Source organism: Ictidomys tridecemlineatus, chromosome 12 (genome assembly GCF_052094955.1).
Source record: "Ictidomys tridecemlineatus isolate mIctTri1 chromosome 12, mIctTri1.hap1, whole genome shotgun sequence".
NCBI lineage: Eukaryota > Metazoa > Chordata > Mammalia > Rodentia > Sciuridae > Ictidomys > Ictidomys tridecemlineatus.
This window is the reverse complement of record NC_135488.1, coordinates 87293316-87306928: the sequence shown is the minus strand read 5'-3', so window position 1 is coordinate 87306928 and position 13613 is coordinate 87293316.

The window sequence follows — 13613 nt, the reverse complement described above, 5'->3', positions numbered from 1 at the left end:
GGGAGTGGAAAGGTGGGAAAACGTGCCAAGAGAGCTGCCGGATGTCTCCCTCTCCTCCCGAAGGCACTGTTGGGAGCCCCCGAGGCGACTCCCACCCGACCCTCCTGCCTCTGTCCCTTTTGGTATCCTTCCAGCCAGGGATGCCAACACGTGCTTGGCCTGGTGCCCAGAGACACGCCTTCTAGCCAGGTACGGTCCTGCTGTTGTCTCTGCTGTAAGCCCAGATGTGGAAACACCTCCAGGTGTGCTCAGATGAGCACACGGGCATGGAATAGGGTGGGGACAGGGGCTGTGTCTATGTGCTGACACCTCCAAAATTAGGCTCAGCTTCTGGGACATGCCCCAGTCATGGTGGACATGCTCCCACGTGGCATCTCTCTCTCTCTCTCTCTCTCTCTCTCTCTCTCTCTCTCTCTCTCTCTCTCACACACACACACACACACACACACACACACAGAGGCTGAACCGCAGCCCCACCCACACTTGCTGTCACAGGTGAGCAGCAGTCACTGACACCCAGACCCCAGGCTCCCAGATGCCGCAGGGTTGCCATGCTGGAGAACTCCACTATGAGCCAATAATGTGGTCTACAACAGCTGGGGCAACTGGGACCCTCAGTCCCCCCCATGCTCATGCTGTCATGAGCCAGCAAAGGCTCTCTGGACAGCTCCTGGCCCAGCCTCCTGGCACGGCAAGAATGCTGTCCTCTGCTCTGGGGGGTTGAAGTCTCACCTGCAGGGGTCCTGACTCACAGGGCCCTTCCCGATCTCACTTCATTCTGCCTGGGTTCTCCTCCCACCGGCCACCTCCCGCCCCCTGCCCCCTGCTTGTCATGGGAAAGGTGCACAGCTGTGACCCACCAGCCAGGCCTAGCCCACAGCCAGGGCTTCAGAGGCCAGCAGGCCATGGAAAGGACCCTCAGCCAAGGCCCCTAATCCCCCGTTTCCTCTACCTTCTGACTTCTCAGGAAGCTGAGGCCCTTTTCTAGGCTGTTCTTTGGTGCTAAGGAGTGCCAGTGCAGGCCCGCTGCCAACTCAGCAGGTCAGAGGACTTTGGATGTGCTGACGTTGGTGGCCCTTCCATGTCCCTGTGTGCCAGAGATCCGCACCAGCCTAAGCCTGGGCTTGGTCTGGCAATAACTGACTGACATGGAATTTCATTCCTTCTGCAAGGACCAACACACCCTGTCCATGTTTACTTAGTGTAAGGCCCATTTCTAAATAATTTGTCTATATTTGTCCCTTTAATCATTGTAAGGGCCCTCTGAGACAGACACTCTTCTGTTGCCCATTTCCCAGATGTGGAACTGAGGCCCAGAGACAGGTGAACTAACCTCCTGAAATCACAGCAGCTAGAAATCACAGTCAGGTTTCAAACTCAGGCTCTCTGGCTCCAGAGTCTACTTTTTTGTTTGTTTGTTTGTTTTTGTACGAGGGATTGAACCTAGGAGCACCTAACTACTGAGCCAAATCCCCAGCCATTTTTTTAAATTTTTATTTAGAGACAGGGTCTCACTGAGTTGCTTAGGGCCTCACTAAGTTGCCGACGCCGGCTTTGAACTCACGATCTGCCTTGACCTCCTGAGCCTCTGGGATTATGGGCATGTGCCACCACACCTTGTAAGAATCTGTACTTTGAATTATTATACTATACCATGTCTCTTTAACTTGTTTTTTTAAAAAAAGAAAAAGTTTGACATTCATTGGTCCAGGTAGCCTTTGGCATTGGGGACACAGACATGTGACACTCTAGGTCATTCTCAGCCCCATGTCATACACACACAAAGCATGCCTCACCCTGGTGTTGCCAGGTACACCCGTGTGACCTCCTGTTTTCTCTGCAGCCAAGTGTCAGGTCCATGGGAACAGGTTGGGTCCAAGTCTATTCTGGGACATACTACCCCCACCCGGTCCCCTCCCCTGCCACCCAGCTCCACTGCAGCCCAGCATTCCTGGAAAGCCCAAAGGCACTTTCTTTCAGGAGAGATTGCACATGGCATCTGCAGCCAGAATTGGGATAAGAGGGGTTCCACCTACAATCCCCAAAGACTGCCTCTTGAGACCCAGAAAGCTTGGAGTGGCCCTCGGGCATCGGGCTGTTCCTGCTCTGTGGCAAGGGCCCCCCTCCTCAGAGTGCTCCTTCCCATCCTGGTACCTCGACAGGGGCTGCTTCTGGGTTATCCCAGAGTTCAGGCCCCAAGCCCTTGTTCCCTCCAGTGTTACCCAATCCTGACCCATTACTGGAGACTCTGTGGCCTGTGGGCCTGGCCTGGTGCTGCAGGGCCTGCCCCTGATGCTCACCACACAAGACGTGCAGGCCCAGCCTCTCAGGAGCTGTTAACGACAGGCCTCTGCACCCAATCCCCGGCTTCAGCCTGCTCTGCTGCTATCTGGGGCAATTCAGGGGGCAATAGCGTGTTCTCTCCTGCCCCCTGCCCCCATCCCTGGACCCACTGAACATAGACCTGGGTCGCCTGTTGTTTCAGCCACAGGAAAGTCCCGGCAGGCAGTGCTGTCCCCACCCCTGAGATTAAGCACGGGGCAGCCACTCAGCAGATGACTCCCTGGCCCAGGAGGAGCCCTGGCCCTTCCAGTCCCTCCTCCTCACCCACGCTGACTCACAGGCTTGTCAGCTGCCTCGTGCCACAGTGGATTCTGGTGGGAAGGAGCTGGGTGCCACGACCTAAGGGGTTGGGACAGCCCCGGCCCCTGACTTAGGAGGGCCTGTGAGCTGTCATGCCCCAACTAACACACTCACGCCGGGCACACTCCGGTCAGGAACAGTCCGTGTATGGGACTGGGGCAGGCCAGAGAGGGCCACAGGGCTGAGCAAGAACAGGGTGTGGGGAGGGCAGCCTCCTGGCCTCTGCTACAGGGAACCCTGAACCTCCGAGTACTGGACAGCGGAGGCCAGAGCTGCTTGAGCCCTCCCCAGAACAGGCTCCAGTTCTGCCCCCCACCCTACAGTTATCTCCCTCTCCCTCCACCCACCCACAGACTCCCTGATCCCTCAAGGTCCCATTGCACCTGCCCAAGCCCTAAGGAGAGAGTATCAAATCTCCACAGAGCCGTGGGCCCCTCCTCAACCCCCGAAGTTGGGACCCGGCCCTGGCAGCCAGTCTCAGGGACTTTCCCCTCCCACTCTTCCCTGAGGCACCTGCTCTCTCCCGCTTGGTTGGGCCTAGCACTGCCACAGTGGCCTCCGCACACCCTGACAACACCTGCGCCTACCCAGGGAGGCCTACTCACCCAACTCCTTTGTGAAGCATATTTTGTTTTGTTTTGATACAGGGGATTGAACCCAGGGCCTTAACTACTGGGACACATACCCAGCCCTTTTTATATATATTTTATTTAGAGACAGGGTCTTGCTGAGTGGCTGAGGTTGGCTTTGAACTGGCGACCCTCCTGCCCCAGCCTCCCGAGTTGCTGAGATGACCGGCATGTGCCACCAAGCTAGCTGTTTTGTTTGTCCACTCCACGTCCATGCTTCCTGCTCTGCCTACAGCCCCCACCCCCCAGCCCTCCTGACTCCCATCAGCAGTGGCTGCATACCCACTTAAGTTTCACCCATCAGGCCCTGCACCTGTGGCTTTATGGCACGCATCAATCCATTTGCCCCTTTCAAGGAGGCCTGTGAAAAAAAGGACCACTCATGTACCCATCGTTCAGATGAGGAAATGGCAACCGGTGAGGTTAGAGAGTGGTGCATTTCCCAGATTGACTCTGCAGGCTCCTTCCAAAGACTCTCCCTCCTCTTCATCACGGCGGCCCAGGCACAACTGCTCCCAGCCTCCAGCCACTGCCTTTTGCAGCAGCTTCTGTTGGGCTGTGACCCCAGCCCCCTCCCTCTGTCATGGATGGGGCTATGAGAGTTGAAGACTGCGGCTGGGCCCCAGTCACCTCCCCAGTCACCTGCCTAGTGCTGAGCCAGGCAAGCTGGCGAGACAAGTGGTTGCTGGGAAGGACAACAGAGCCCTCCGTACCTCCTATCACTTGCTCCCTGCTCCCAGGTCCCCAGATCCCCAGCCCCTTTCCCATGGCTCTCGCCATCCTTGCATCACCCTGCTCAACCCTGTCCACATTTTTCCTGCCAGATCCCAGGATCTGCTCAGCTGATGGGAAGGAGTAACTGCACCAGTCTCAACCTGGGAGAGGGGTGGGACTGGAGTCCCAGAACTCCCCCACCACCCTGCTCAGAGGGGGGCCCAGCCTGCACCAGAATGTTGGGTGCCCTGCCTGAGGCCACCTGTGGGCAGCCACTTCGGGGCATGTGTATTTAGTGAGGGGCAGGGGGGCATCTAGAGGAGGGAAGGGAGATGAACCACCAGACCCCAGCTCCAACACTGTACTCATTTAATGAGTACCAAGTTAAAAATAGACCCCAAGAAAGCAGGCAGAGCACATACCTGTACAAATCCTAGTGACTCAGGAGACAGTGGCAGAAGGGCTGCAAGTTCGAAGCCAGCCTCAGCAATTTAACAAGGCCCTGAGTAACTCCACAAGACCCCATCTCTAAATAAAATATAAAAAGCAGCTGGGGATGTGACTCAGTGGTTAAGCACCCCTGAGTTCAATCCCCAGTACCCTCCCCACCCCCCAAAAAAACACATAGGACCCAAGAGCCCAAGAGCAGGCAGCATAGAGAGAGTCATGGAGCTCTGGGGACTGTGCCTCAGAGCACTCCATGTGACCTCTGTCTACTGTGAGCTGTATTTGTGATTCTGTCAAGTGTCACATGTGCCCCGGCATTGCTGGGTGGCACTAGGGATATGTTTTGTGCTCTTCACAGACTGCAGTGCTTTGTTAACAGAAGAACTGGACTTCAGTCCCTGACAGGCTCTCAAGAAAGGATGACTGTGTAACTGTCCCAATTTCCCACCCACTTTACCGAGGCAGAGACTGAGGTTCACAGAGAAATGACTGAGCAAGGCTAGAACCAGGTCTCTTGGCTCCCATCTCGGGACTCTTTCCACTGTGTTCTATCAGGCGATCGTGTCAGATTGCACAACGTCGGAATATATTTATTTCATGTTATGTCAGCAGCAAGGTTGGGGCTAGGGGATGGAAAGTGGTTGGAAGGTGACAGAAAGGCAATAAGACGGAGGTACAGGCCAAGAACCCGCATCCTCCCCCTGAGATTTCCCTGTCAGGTGTAGCGGGCAGGCGTGGCTCAGCACCCGGTGCCCTAATTAGCTCCTGTTGACAGTTTCTGGTTTGTGTGTTATCACCCAGGGCGGCTTATCTTTATCAGAGACAAAGGTTGATTGGAGCATTCTGGCTGGGGCTCAAAGCAACTCCACTCCAATCCCACAGAGCATTTATGACCCCCGTAAATAATCACCCTCTTTCCTCCAGACGAGGCCCGATTAGCACTCTCCCCGAGAAGATCAGCTGCAGGCTTCTCCCTTTGGCCAGAGAACAGGGTGCGCTGGGCCGGGACCCAGCCTCCCGAGAGCTACCTACCCTCAGCACCCCACAGGACCCAGGGACCTACCAGAGCGAGACCTCCCCACAGGTTCCCGGCCCCTGCTCCTGCAGGCGCTCTGTTTGGTTCAAAGGTTCTGGCCTTATCAGCCCGAGGTAGAATATTAATCTGGCCATCTCTGCCCCGGCCCTGACCCCTGATGGCCGGGCCTCTGCTCTCAGGGTGGGTGAGTTGTCTACACATCAGGACAGCGTGAAGTGGGAGCTCTAGGAAGCCTCCTGGAGGCGGGGGCTCACCCTTGGTCTTTTCCCAGCATCAGCCTTGGAGACAAGGCCTGGGGTCCTCCCTAGCTCCTGCCGGACATCTTCTCTGAGACTGAACCTTTCCTGACCCTTGAGATTCCTGCCTGGACCCCTCAGGGTCATTGACCCCAGAGTCCCAGGAAGTCAGAGAGGACCTGGGTCTTACTACCAGCTCAGCCTCAGTCTCCATCCTTAGCACCAAGGGCAGGTCCCTGCCCACCCGACCCCAGCGGCGACTATAAAATGGGCTTGGACTCTGATTTGTCCAAGAGACCCTCCTTCTGCAGAGACTTGTCCACTGAGCGCAGGGGACACTCCCTGCCTCTGCACTGATCCACCCAAGTCAGGACCTCATGAGCCCTGGCTTTTACGTTTTGCCCCTCACCAGGCTCACGGCCACCCACACCCCTTTGGCTCCAGGGCCAAATGTCCCTGGGTGACAGAGCAATATGAGGACGTCCTCAGAGACCTCAGTGGAAACAGGTCCCTGAGCGACAGGTGTGTGTTTGTGTTTGTGTGTGTGTGTACCCACCCTCCCAAGACATTGTCTAGAGGGGCATTGTCCAGAGGGCTGGGCGGTGGCCTTTATGGCCAGGCATAAAAGGTAATCATTGACCATATCAATGCCGCCCTGCGCGTCAGTGCCCGCCCAGGCTCGACCCTGCCAGGCCCTGGATTACTTTACAGTCACATAAAAGGAGCCTCCAGACTGGCCCCTGGGGACTTTGGCCCTGGGGCGGGGGAGAAGGAGGGGAGCGGTGTCCTGGAGACAGCCTCTTCTTATAATATTTACTTGGCCAGAGAAGAGCCCCCGCCTTGTATCAAACATGGGGATTGTCTCAGCCCAGCCTGCTTTGCCACAGTCAGCCTCCCTTTTCCTCTCCCTCCTTCACCTCCACCAGGACCCACCTGCAGCCAGAGGCATCCCGCATGTCGCTCTCCAGGCTAGAGCCTGGGGCACATCAGGGAGGCGCTGTTGCCTTTGCTAGCTCTGTATCATTGAGTCCTGGCTAAGCCCAGGAGGTGAGCACCAAGATAATTCCCATTTTACAGACAGAAAAACTTGGGCTCAGAGAGGCCAAGTGACTGGCCCCTATCACCCAGGCAAGTAACAACCAACCTCAGACAACCCCTGAAATCACGGCATGGTCTCTAGACATGTTTGTCTAGGCAGTAGTAGCAGTAAAAGACAGTTCTCAACACACACCTTCATGTATTTATATATACCCATGAATCATAGAGCTGTAAGACGGAAAATCTGTGTTATTAAATATTAGCAAGAATCTGTGCCTCAATGGAACAATCTATTCTCATCGCTTCATTCAAACCAGATCAAGTCAATTCAACACTCCACCCCCATCCTGTGTCTCCTTCCAGCAGGGATACCTGGGCACACAGCCAAGGTGGGAACTGTGCTAAATTTGGAAGGAAAGGGGGGGCCTTAGGCAGGTGAATATATTAGGAAAGGGCATTTCAGAAGGAGAAACAACTTGAGCAAAACTGAAGAGGCAGAAAATAGCAGGGAATGTTCTGCACAGTCAAGAACCCTGGGAACGTGAATGGGTGTAGCCAGCTGGAAAGGTTGGGAGGGGCCCAAAGTAGGCAGCCTGAGACTACCAGCCCTTGTCTAGAATGCAGCGGGAGCCACAGAGGGTTCATGAGCAGGAGTGGTATTACCAGAGCCGTGTTTTAGAAACCCCACTCAAGCCGTAGACGGGGGCCTGGACTCTAACATTGGACTAATATCCTCAAAGTTCTGGAATGTAGCCCTTGTGGGAGGCACTAGATGGAAGGCCAGTGAGGAGTCACCACACCTGTGTCTGTGTTCCTGCTCTGCTGTTTACCAGATGCCCAACCGTGGGCAGGTTCTGCAACCTCAGTGTCTTCAGTTTTCTCATCTGTGAAGTGAAGACAACAGTGGAACCCACATCACAGATACTATTTAGTTCAGACTTCACTTTGAGGACCCCAATAAACTTACTCCTCCCTCCCCCCAGGCTCACTTACTCCTGGGTTCCTGCCAGTACTATATTACTTAGCATGTCACGTAACAGTTACTTGCATATATAATATCTGTTGCCTCCACCAACCCAGTGCTCATGCATCAGAGACTTAGTGGCCCCAGTGATGTTTTGGGAGCTTGATTCAAAGTGGCATAGAAAGTGAAATAACATTAGGAAAGGAGGAAGAAAAGCAGCCCATTTAGGGACACTTTGCAAAGTTCTTCGTGTGCATGAGTTAGTGAATTCTTTCATTAACCTTATAAGGTAGTAGTGTCAGGCAGGAGGGGGTAGTTTATGCTGCAATAACAAACAGCCCAGAGCTAGGGATGTGATTTAGCGCTATGGTACTCGCCTAGCATGTTTGAGGCAGGCTCTCGGTTCAATATCCAGCACCACCAAAAAATAAAAATAAATACCAATACTCTGGTGGCTTAAAACAGCTATTTTACATGGCTACATTATACACCCGTAGTCCCAGCTACTTGGGGGCTGAGGCCAGAGGCACAAGTTCGAGGTCAGCATGGGCAACTCAGCAAGACCCTGTCTCAAAATAAAATTTGGAAAAAAAAAGGGAGAAGGGAGCTGAGGATGCAGCTCAGTAGTCTAGTACTTGTCTGGCATGTGCAAGGTCCTGAGTTCAATCCCTAGTACCACAAAAAAATAAATAAATAAAAAATAAAAATAAAACAGCAAAGTTTTTTTTCTCTCCAAATGAGTGCTGCCCATCACCTAGGGGATTCTGAGCTATGTTGTCCTCAGGGACACAGGCTGAAGCACCACATCAACATCATTTGTTCATTCCATCCGAAACCATGGCTGTAAGAAGGAGGTACAAGAAAATAAAAATTTAAAAATTAAAAAAAAAATCTGCTCCCTAAAAATAAAAAAATGAAAGAATAAAAAAATAAAATCTGTTCCTAGAAGTGGGAGACGGGGAGGTGGAAGGGGAAGGAGACGGTACCAAGACTCACACTTGATCTTTGATTGCTGTTACCTGGAAGTGACATCTATCGATTCTGCCGCTCACGTTTTATTGACTAAAGCCTCTCATGGCCGCACTCACTTCAAGGGTGCTGTGACAACAGTCCTGCCAGGCTCCTGAAGACCAACATCCCCTGTTCCACCAACAGCCACTCCCAACTGGGCCAGTCAAAGCCTCCTTGAGGTCCAGAGTCCACCCCCTCCTCCTTCCAAAGGCTACTCATCTCTCCCCTCCCTGGGAACATTCCTCCAAAGTACCAACACCTGAGAATCTGGGTCAGTCCTTATCTTCCAGCAAAACTGAACTCATGGAGGAACCCGGCCTTGACCTTGGTTTAGGCACGAAAATCAGAACAATATTTCATGCCCGACACCAAGACATTGTGGGTCTGGCAGGGACAAGGGAGAAAGAATAAAACCAGGGACAGCTGGCTTGGGATTGGAATGTGATTTATTACCAAATAATTACATGCTATCTGCAGTCTGGGATCACACACTTGAGTTGGTGCCACAAGGAGAGTCTGCCCCATGCCTTTCCCAGTACCCATTACCTGTTTTTTTCATCAACATTTGCAACGGGGATTTTGTAGGATCTGAAGGCAAGCCAGCTGCTGTGGTGTGTGTGTGTGTGTGTGAGAGAGTGAGAGACAGTGTACCAGGAAGAGAGGTACACACAGGTGAGGGAAGTCTCGTGGAGTGCCACCCCTCCTGACACTGAACAGAGGAAAGGACACATCCCTAGCTTCCGATCCCAGATAAAGAAAAGCCTTCCATGTCCCACTGAGAAACAGCACACAGAAATGCCCTCAACCACGGGTGATCTTTATTCTGCCACAAAGGAGATGTAGCTCGGCAAAAGGGATAGGGGCTGAGACGGTGGCAGTTCAGGCAGACAGGGCAGAGCAGAAGTTTGAGGTTGGTGAACAATTACTGTCAGAAGGCAAACTGGGCATGAGGGACAGGGGACATGGGTACAGTAGGAGAAAGGGACACGGGCTCAGGGGCTCTGCTGCTTACCACCTAGGTGGGCTGGGCAATCCCCAAGACTCTCTAATTCCCAGTTTCCTCAACTGTAAAGAAGCTAACGGGAGCCCATAATCTCCTCATGAGCCCAGCATGCTCATGAGGAAAGCTGGCACAGGCCTGGCACCCAGTAGGTGGGCCATAGAAGAAGCCCAGTTCTGCTCTCTGAGCTGTGGCACCCCTGAGCCCTGGTGTGGGGCAGGGGTGTTGAGACATCTTCACTGTCCCAGCCCCTGTGAACTGCAGAAAAGTGACTGGCCCTGCCCAAGAAGAGCTCACTGGGCTGCCCGGTCCCTCGATTCTCACTCCTTACTACCCCTCTCTTAAGACCTTGGCATGGGGGCACTCGCTGGCTTCCAGGGCCCTGTGGTCCTCTCGTGGGGGGTTCTGGAGACAGAAGAAGAAATTCTAGAGCCTGCCCTTTAAAAGCTCACAGGCCAACCCCAAGGAAGGGTGGCTTCATGTCCAGAAAACAAGGGAAAAGAACTGATTTGGGAGCAGGGCCTGGAGGCAGAGGCCGGGAAGGAGGTGGAGCTGAGGATGGGATGATTGATGGGGCGGCAGAGGGGCCCTGTAGGCAGCGGGCAGGGCTGAGAGAAAGGCCTGGAAAGGTAACTAGGGAGCAGTTGGGTGGCAAATGCAGGAACCTAGAGGCAGGCGCAGTGGGCCTGGCTGTGAGCAGCGGGTTGGTTGCCTGACCTCAGGAGTTAGGGTGAGGGTAGACAGAGGGTCTCACAGTTTGCCTGACCCAGCAGTGGGGAGCACAGCCAAAGCCCCCGGGGAGGTGCCCAGGTGTAAGGCAGGCACTGGGAATTTGGGATGCTCAGTTCACAGCCCCCATGGTGCAGACAGGGGAATAGTCCCTGGTCCAACAGTCCTGGGGACAGGACCTCAGTTGACTGTCCCACGCCAGGCCCCAGCTGTTGACAAATGGGCTGTCCCCTGGCCTGAGGAGCTGAGATGTGGCATTGTTAAGCTGGAAGTGACTCTCAGCGCTTTTCCTTCCTTGTCTTCCTCTCTGCTTTGCTTGCTGACACCCAGCGCATATCCTCTCTCCCTTTCTCTCTCTCACACAGACACCCAGCCCTTAAAAAAAATCCTCCATCTACCTTTATAAATACCTCCATGGGGGTGGGGGTGACGAACGGCTCTGCTAGGGTCCTGGGCATGTGCACAGGTGTACAGACGTGTCAGCCCCGGACACAGCAGGTGTGTGAATCTCTTGGTTTATGGAGGACGACAGGCATCTGCGCAGGGAGCTGAGGCATCTCTGTGTCTGGGAGGTTGTCCTTGGAGGGTGGTGTCCAGGGGACTGTGGACAGGAGTATATCTTTGTTGCTTGCTGTGCCACCGCAGGGGCAGGACGTGAGTGAAGGGTGTATCTGTCTTGGTGTTCCCTGTGGCTGTTTCAGCCGCATGAGTAGAAGAAGGTGGGGACCGGGCGAGGAGCAAGTGCCTCGCCATAGTGGGGGGTGGTCTGTGCTGGACAGCCAGCCCTGGCCTCTGGCTCTCCAGGATGTGAAAGGACCGGGGTTGGCATTGAGACCAATGTCACATCTTCCTATCTACTTCCCTCAATGGAGCCAGAGTGTCAGAGATCACCCCATGTGAGGCAGCCAGCCTTGGTGGCTGTGGTTGGGGGCCAGAGCACATTCCCAGGGGACTCCAGAAGGTAGGGAAGCTCCTCCAACTTCCTGAGGGCCTAGCAACCCCCACTCCAATCCTTGCTCACAGGCAGCCCACCCTCCATGACAGCCCAGCCGGAGAGAAGGGGCACTAGGAACATGGGGCCCATAACCACGTCCAGCGGATCCTTGGCCTCTTCTCCCTCCTCCCAGCCTCACTGTCCCCAGGTATGTATATGGGGGATAAGACCTCCACAGTGAGGAGTTTCCTGCACCCTTGTGGGCCTGGAGTAGTGGCCAGCAGGGTGCCCGCCGCAGGCTCTGTCCCAATCCCCCTACCAAAGACCCAGTCCAGTAGGGAACCCCCCTGGGCTGGGGATGCACATCCTCGGGTCATCTCCAGGGGCTGCTGACAGGCATGTGCCAGCGCCTGTAGGTAGGTAGGTCAAGACAGTTAAAACAATAACAAAAACACAGGGCAGGCCTGGGGGAGGGGGAGAGGGGCTTGAGGCTATGTGTGAACAAGGGACCGGAAGTTCAGTGGGGCCTGCTGGGCTTTGTCTGTGGGATGTGTGACTTCTGTCACCCACTGGCCTTAGGAAGGGCACACAGAGGCTCTGGGAATAAACTCCCAGGCTAACAGGGGCTAGGCTCCGTGCAGGGGAGGGTCAGTGGTCCCTTGGATTCTTGATCCACTCCTAGGATCATGGAGGGAGTGCGGTGAGGAAGAATCAGAGGTCTTCCTCTTCTCTGTGGGCCTCACTCGGGGCTCATTGGTCTCCTACAGCCCCTCAAAATGAGAATTCCTCAATCTCAGTGACAGAACCCTCCCCAGCCTGGGAGGACTCCTGGGGACATCTAGCCTTCCAAACATGGCTGCCTTCTCCTGAGATCACTCCCATCATCAGAGGGTCCTGGGGACAAAGCCCTGTCCCTGCTGTGACCAGGCTCCCGGGGTGCTTATGTGCCAAGAGGAAGGCAGCTCCAGGGTGGATTCTGAATTCTGGGGGGGTGGTCCCGGTCCCAGGAGGTGCTGCCTTCCTCTGGCACTGCCTATCCATAAAGGGCATTTGTGCCCAGGCAACACCCGCCCACCTGGGGCTGCTGCGAACACAGTGTGGCAGTGAAAGTGGGACAAACGGGCCTGTGTGCGCCGGGCTGAGGTGCCGGGGAAGCGCGGCTGGGGCCGAAGTGTTAATGGGGGCCTCCTTCCTGCCCTACCCCTGCCAGCTCCTCCCTGCTCATCCCTTCTCCCCTGAAACACTCGCTTCCGCTTGGTCCCTGCACACTCCCTCCACGTCCCTGGCTGCAGATCTGTCCCCCTTTGACAAACATCCCGCTCAGCCCTCCAGTTTATGGCTTTTCCGTGTACCTTCCTTCATGTGGTTGGGAACCAACAATCTGGGCCTGGAGCAGAGAAGGGGCCTAGGGCAGAGGAGGCAGGAGGTGGGATGGGGGCTGGGCCTGGCCAAGCCACAGGGTCCAGCCCCAAGAGAGCCTGGAATCCTGCTGCCTGGGAGACGACACTCGCTAAGGCAAGCTCTGTGTGCTGAAGGAGCACAGAGGAGACACGGGCAGCAGGGACAGGCTGCAGGACCTGGAGGGGTTCCCAGAGCAGGTCAAGCTTGAAAGATGGAGAGGACAAAGGGGACCATTCCAGAAGGGGACAGCACCGGCCCACATGATGTCAAGTAGCAACTGCAAGAAGAAAAGCTGGGTTTGTATTTAAATGTAATTTTTGTGCAGTGCAAACTGTGCCCTGTGCTAAGTCCCATGAATTCATGCTTTCATTAATTTCCACAAAAAAACTTGCAAGTACCATCAACCCCATTTTGCAGATAATAACACTGGGGCCCAGAGAGGCAAGTAGTATGCAAGACTAGAGCAAGCATTGAAACCTAGGCCCGAAATCACTACACTGTCTGCATTCTTATCAGTCACTGTAGGGCTTTTGTATCTGGGCATCTAATTACTAGTTCAGCGTCCCTGAGTCCCTGGGTCAGACCAGCAGGGCTAAAGGGGGACCATACTATTCCAGGACTATCACTGCCCTCAGAGACTCCAGGGCCTTTAGAAGCCTCAAGCCCCTTAAGAATCCAGCATCTTCTTTCTTCAAGCTGATGTCTCCCACTGGGGGTAGTTTTTTTAAATGGACATAGAGGCTGTTGAATGAAATACACAGAGAATCACTGAATGTACACTTGCTTATAGTCGTTTGCAGATTTTTTTTTTCAAAATATTTTAAAAGTAAA